A 7,212-nucleotide genomic window follows, 5' to 3' on the forward strand; every position below is an offset into this window, starting at 1 on the left:
GGCTCAGCAGCTCACGGGCGCTGGGTGTGAGATGGGCCAGAGACGGGGGTACAGGGCGCTGCTTTGAGGTACAGGGTGTCCCAGGAGGCTCCGCAGGGCTCCCAGGGATGGGGGGGTTATGGGGGTGCCAGGGTCTCAGGGGGTCTCAGGAAGGGAAGCTATGTCGGCTCAGGGGGTGCCCCCCGGGGCAGGAAGCAGACACGGAGGAGGGGGCTATGGGGTCTTGGGGGGCTCAGGGACCCTCAGGGCAGGAAGTGGATGTGGGAAGGCGCTGGGGGAGCTGCGGGGTCACGGGGGAGTCAGGGGGGCCCCGGGGCAGGAAATGGATGTGGGAGGGCACTGGGGGACACTATGGGGTCATGGGGGGGCTCGGGGGCCCCAGGCCAGGAAGCTGACTTGGAGGGGGGCTATGGGGTCATTAGGGGCTCAGGGGGAATCGGGGGCCCCAGGGCAGGAGCGGCTGTGGAAGGGCCCTCAGGGACTAGGGAGTCACAGGGGGTTCAGGGGGCCCCTGGGGCAGGAAGCAGAAGTGGAAGGGGGGCTATGGAGTCACAGTAGGCTCAGGGGACCCCCGAGGCAGGAAGCGGATGCAGAAGGGGGGGCTATGGGGTCATGGGGGGCTCAGGGGACCCCTGGGGTAGGAAGCAGATGCAGAAAGGGAGGCCATGGGGTCACAGGGGGCTCGGGGGGGCCCAGGTCAGGAAGCAGACATGGAAGAGGAGGCTATGGGGTCACGGGGGGCTCAGGGGACCCCCGGGGCAGGAAGTGGTCGGAGAAGGGGGGGCTGTGGGGTCACAGGGCACTCGGGGGGCCCCACGTCAGGAAGTGGACATGGAAGGGGGGGTTATGGGGTCACGGGGGGCTCAGGGGGCCCGGGGTCAGGAAGCAGATGAAGAAGGGGGGGTTATGGGGTCCCAGGGGGCTCAGGAGACCCGCGGGGTAGGAAGTGGAAATGGAAGGGGGTCTATGGGGTCACGGGGGGCTCGGGGGACCCCCAGGACAGGAAGCGGATGTGGAAGGGGGAGCTATGGGGTATGGAGGGCACAGGGGGGCCCCAGGGCAGGAAGCAGATGCGGAAGGGGGGGCTATGGGGTCACGGGGGGCTCAGGGGACCCCCGGGGCAGGAAGCAGATGCAGAAAGGGAGGCCATGGAGTCACAGGGGGTTCAGGGGGCCCCAGGTCAGGAAGTGGACATGGAAGGAGGGGCTTTGGGGTCATGGGGGGCTCAGGGGCCCCAGGTCAGGAAACGGATGCAGAAGGAGGGGCAATGGGATGACAGGGGGCTCAGGAGACCCACGGGGTAGGAAGTGGACATGGAAGAATGTCTATGGGGTCACAGGGGGTTCGGGGGACCCCCAGGGCAGGAAGCGGCTGCGGAAGGGCCCTCGGGGACTAGGGGGCTACAGGGGGTTCAGGGGTCCCCTGGGGCAGGAAGCAGAAGTGGAAGGGGGGGCTATGGGGTGACAGGGGGCTCAGGAGACCCGCGGGGTAGGAAGTGGACATGGAAGGGGGTCTATGGGGTCACGGGGGGCTCGGGGGACCCCCAGGGCAGGAAGCAGATGCGGAATGGGGAGCTATGGGATATGGAGGGCACAGGGGGGCCCCGGGGCTGGAAGCAGTTGCAGAAGGGGAGGCTATGGAATCACAGTGGGCTCAGGGACCCCCAGGGCAGGAAGCAGATGCGGAAGGGGGGGCTATGGGGTCACGGGGGGCTCAGGGGACACCCGGGGCAGGAAGCAGATGCAGAAAGGGAGGCCATGGAGTCACAGGGAGCTTGGGGGGCCCCAGGTCAGGACGCGGACATGCAAGGGGAAGCTATGGGGTCAAAGGGGTCTCAGGAGACCCACGGGGTAGGAAGTGGATGCAGAAGGGGGGCTATGGGGTCACAGGAGGCTCAGGGGGCCCAGGTAGGAAGTGGACATGGAAGGGGGGCTTTGGGGTCACGGGGGGCTCAGGGGGCCCCGGGTCAGGAAGCGGATGCAGAAGGGGAAGCTATGGGGTATGGAGGGCACAGGGGGGCCCCAGGGCAGGAAGCAGATGCGGAAGGGGAGGCTATGGGGTATGGAGGGCACAGGGGGGCCCTGGGGCAGGAAGCAGATGCCGAAGGGGGGACTATGGGGATCCCAGGGGGCTAGGAGACCCCCGGGGCAGGAAGCGGATGCGGAATGGGGGGCACTGCACCATGGTGCCGAACACGCCCGCAGGGCCGGGAGGGCACCGGGCGCAGGCGGCTCCAGCCGGAACTCTTGCAGGACGTGTCCAAGGAAGACAAAGATCTCACCCCGGGCCAGGGTCTCCCCCAGGCAGGCCCGGGCCCCACAGCTGAAGGGCAGCAGGTTGTGCTGGGCCAGGAACCACTCTGCGGGATTGGAGAGAGGCGTCATCCGGGACCCAGGCATCCGGGAAGGGAGCCCCCCACCCCCATGAGAGAGTCGGAGATCCAGGTTGGGGGGGAGGTCAGCCCCCAGCCCCCATGAGTACCGGGGTCTCAGGCGTCCAGGAGGGGAGTATCAGCCCCCAGCCCCCCATGAGAACCGGAGATCCAGGCATCGAGGAGGGGGGGTATCAGCCCCCAGCCCCTCCATGAGAACCAGGAACCCAGGTATCCAGGAAGGAAGGGTATTAGCCCCCAGTTCCCCATGAGAACTCGGGACTCAGGCGTCCGGGGAGGCTCAGCCCCCAGCCCCATGGCAGGGGAGGGGCCTGGAGGGGGCAGGACCCGAGTGGTGGTGGGCGGCAAAGAGGTTGGGGATCACGGTGGTTCCCTCGGGGATGGTGAAGCCTGAGAGGCTGCAGAGATGGGGGGGTCAGACGGAGGAGGTGCGGGTACCTGGTGTCCCGCGTGGTGCTATGGGGCAGGCTGTGGGGCAGGGCGGGGGAGGGGTACCTGGTGTCCCGCATGGTGCTATGGGGCAGGCCGTGGGGCAGGGCGGGGGGGGTACCTGGTGTCCCACGTGGTGCTATGGGGCAGGGCGAGGGGCACCACGGGGCACAGACGCATCATCTCAGAGATGGTGGCGCTGAGCAGGGGCAGCCGATCCCGGTCCCCATAGCTGGGGGGGCGCTTGGGGCCCATCACTCATTGCAGCTCCGTGTGGATCCTGTCCCGGACCTGTGGGGGGACCCCATGGACACTGACCCCCATGGAGACTGATGCCCCTCCCCCCATTCTTATCAGGGATTGCCCAGTGCTTTACTGGGGGGGGGGGCAGGATCATCCTGCCTGCTGTACAAATGAGGAAACTGAGGCAAGGAGAGACAGGACTTGACCAAGGTCACCCACAGAGACCCCCCCCAAAACTCTCCCCAAGACACCAGCCCCCCAAGCACTGAGTGCCCTTGCCCATCCCCAACGAGCAGCGCAGTGATGGGGCAGAAGGCGATTGGAGCAGGTGGTGGGGAGGTTGGGGGTACATGGAGGTTTGGGGGTTTGGGGTGTGACGGTGCTGCCCGTGGGAGCCAGCTGAGGTCACTCAATCAGGGTGAACTGCAAACAAAATGGGGCAGACAAACCCCAAAAGCTGGTGGTTATTCCACTACTTAGATTTACCAACCAGCACAGAACAGCTTCTAGAGTACCTCACTAGTTACTTAAAAGTCCAAACCACACAGTTCCCTTACAGTGCCCAGCCTCAGGCCTCCTCCAGACACACCTGTCAGATGTGATGATGATTCCTGAATAATCTTACTTTATCATATAAAAGAAAAGGTTCTTCCAATCCCAAAGGATCAGCCACATACCAAGGTCCAATTACAACTTATATCTTACCCACAATACACGCTACAGCCAATTCTTATTAACGAAGCTAAAATTTATTAAGAGAAAAGAGAGTGCTGGTTAAAAGATCAATCTACAGACAGACTTGAATTCAATTCTTGAGGCTCAGATACATAGCCGAGGTGAGCTTGGAGTTGCCAAAAGTCCTTTTAGAAATAGTCCACAGGTTATAATCCAATGTCCATATTCAGGGAGGCTCCAGTCGATCACTGGGGATCTCAATCCTTGTGGCTTAAGGTTTCCCCCTCTTGAAATCCAAAGCAGAACTGAGATGAAGAAGGATCGCGTCCCAGGGTTTTTATACATTTCCAGCAGCCTTTCAGCCTGAGAAAACAATAGGTTTAACTCCTTCTCTCAAATCTCCTGGCAATTAGCACAGGGGAATTTATCCATTAAACAGTTCAGATACAGGTTACCACAACCTTCAAAGAGACACATAGACAATAATACTATTTCCCTCAAGTATCATCATAAATGTTAATAATCCTTTTTGATCTTTGAATTAAAACTATAGCAATAGACAAGACTTGTTTGCTTACATCACAAGCCCTGAGCACACACCTTCCCTTCTACCCCTAACAATGCAGACTGCATTTCAAAGCTCTGTTCATTTACAGATCTTCCTAAGGAGTCCTTAAGGTTCACTCACGGGTCAGGTCAGTCGGTGAGGTGAGGTAATTAACTCTTTCTGGCCCCATCACCTTTCAGTGAGATATTAGATCACACTCATAACGTCACACGGGGCTCAGCTGAGGGTGGCGCAGCAGGAAGGCCATGGCCCAGGTGAGCAGGGCACCTATGGCGAGGTTCGGGGAGGTTTGGGGCAGAAGGGAAGTTTGGGGGTACTGGGAGGTTTGGGGGTTCGGGGCTCAGCTGGGGGTGCTGCAGCAGGAAGGCCATGGCCCAGGTGAGCAGGGCGGCCGTGGGGAGATTTGGAGGTACAGGGGGATTGGGGGCACAGGGCAGGTTTGGGGCTCACCTGGGGGTGGTGCAGCAGGAAGGCCACAACCGAGGTGAGCAGGGCGGCTGTGGGAAGGTTTTGGGGCACAGGAGAGGTTTGGGGGTACAGGAGGTTTCAGGGTTCGGGGCTTAGCTGGGGGTGGTGCAGCAGGAAGGCCATGGCCCAGGTGAGCAGGGCAGCCATGGGGAGGTTTGGAGGTACAGGGGGTTTGGGGGCACAGGGCAGGTTTGGGGGTACAGGGAGGTTTGGGGGTTCGGGGCTCACCTGGGGGTTGCGCAGCAGGAAGGCCATGACCCAGGTGAGCAGGGCAGCCATGGGGAGGTTTGGAGGTACAGGGGGTTTGGGAGCACAGGGCAGGTTTGCGGGTATGGAGAGGTTTGGGGGTTTGGGGCTCACCTGAGGGTGGCGCAGCAGGAAGGCCACGGCCGAGGTGAGCAGGGTGGCCATGGGAAGGTTTGGGGCACAAGGCAGGTTTGGGGGTACAGGAAGGTTTCAGGGTTCGGGGCTCAGCTGGGGGTGGTGCAGCAGGAAGGCCATGGCCCAGGTGAGCAGGGCACCTATGGGGAGGTTCGGGGAGGTTTGGGGGCACAGGGGAAGTTTGGGGGTACAGGGAGGTTTGGGAGCACAGGGGTTTGGGGCTCACAGATGAGCAGGGCGGCCATGGTCTCGGTGCCCCAGCTGAAGAGGTCCACGAGCGCCATGTGAACGTGCTCCGGGGTGAGGCCCCCCTCGGCCGCGGGGTCCCCCCCCAGCCCCTCGCCGCTCCCCCAGCATGTGATCCACCATGTCCCAGGGGCACTCGGGGAGCAGCGACTCCTGGGGGGATGTGGGGGTGAGGGGAGATAATGGGGACCCCCAAACTCGGCACCGGGAACCCTCCAACTCTGCCCCGAGACCCCCAAACTCGACACCGGGAACCCTCCACCCCCACCCCAGAGACCCCCAAACCGGACCCCAGAGCACCACCACCCTGTACCCCCCCCACAGACCCCCCTCAACTCCATCACTGGGGATGCTTCCCCCCTGCCCCAGAGACCCCCAAACCCAACACCGGGGACCCTCCACTCCCACCTGAGCACCCCCATCCTGTACCCTACTCTTTCCCCAGAGACCTCCAAGCCCCAACTCCCACCCCCCAGAGACCCCCACCCCAGCCCCCAAACTCCTCACCAGGGACCCTAACATCGCATACCCCAGAGACCCTCACCCCCTACCCCGCCCCCAGGGACACCCCTCAACCCCGAGAACCCCCAGCCCCGCACAGCGGCTCCATCCCCGGGGAGCGCCCCCCAGCCCCCACCTGGTGCTGCTGGATCTGGGCCCGGACGAAGGCGTCTCGGAACCGAACCTGCTGCAGGAGCCGCCGCCGGGGAACATCTGGGGGGGACCCCGAGATTGAGACTGCAGTGCCCGCTGCTGGCCCCCCACAGCGCCACTCCCTCCCTGCCCCACAGCACCCCCTGCAGCTCCCCCGCTGCCTGCTGGCCCCCCACAGCGACACCTTCACCCCACCCCGCAGTGCCCCCTGCAGCTCCCCCGCCCCTTCTGGCCCCCCACAGCGACACCCCCTTCCCTGCCTCACCCGTGCCCCACAGCGTCCCCTGCAGCTCCCCTGCCGCCTGCTGGCCGCCCACAGCGACACCTTCTCCCCACCCCACAGCGCCCCTTGCAGCTCCCCCGCCCCCTGCTGGCCCCCCACAGCGACACCCCCTCCCCGCCTCCGCCCCACAGTGCCCCCTGCAGCTCCCCCGCCGCCTGCTGGCCCCCCACAGCGACACCCCCGCCCCACCCCACCCCCGCCCCACAGCGCCCCCTGCAGCTCCCTCACCCCCTGCTGGCCCCCCACAGCGACACCCCCGCCCCACAGCGCCCCCTGCAGCTCCTCGCCTCCTGCTGGCCCCCCACAGCGATACCCCCTCCCCAGCACACTCCCGCCCCACAGCGCCCCCTGCAGCTCCCCTGCCGCCTGCTGGCCCTCCACAGCGACACCCCCTCCCCCCCCACTCCCGACCTCTAGAATGAAGCAGGTCCCTATGGGGAGTGTTATTTCCCTGGGGTTAGGGGGTCCCTGGGGGGTCCCCGGAGGGGAAGGGGTGTTCCTGAGGGGAATCCCGGGGGTCTCTGGGATGAAGCAGGTCCCTATCAGGGTTGGTATTTCCCTGAGCTTAGGGGGTCACTGGGGGGTCGAAAAGAAGCCCTCACTTGGCAGAGCGCAGCCGCTGGGCCCCCAGAACTGGGTCCAGCTGCAAGCGCTGGGCGTGGGCCAGGGCCGCGTGAGCTGCTTTGTGCTGCAGCCGCCAGCTGGGGGTGAAGTTGCCCAGGGACAGATCTTGGCCTTCCAGGTAGATGAGATCTGCTGCGGGGGTTGGGGTGGGGAGGGATAGTGACCAGGTGGGGAGAGACTCAGACTCCCACCCCCACCCAAGCCCCCAGGACCTGCCCCCTTCCCGGTCCAGCATTAACTCTGGACCCT

This window comes from Gopherus evgoodei, unplaced genomic scaffold (genome assembly GCF_007399415.2).
Source record: "Gopherus evgoodei ecotype Sinaloan lineage unplaced genomic scaffold, rGopEvg1_v1.p scaffold_41_arrow_ctg1, whole genome shotgun sequence".
NCBI classification, from domain to species: Eukaryota; Metazoa; Chordata; order Testudines; family Testudinidae; genus Gopherus; species Gopherus evgoodei.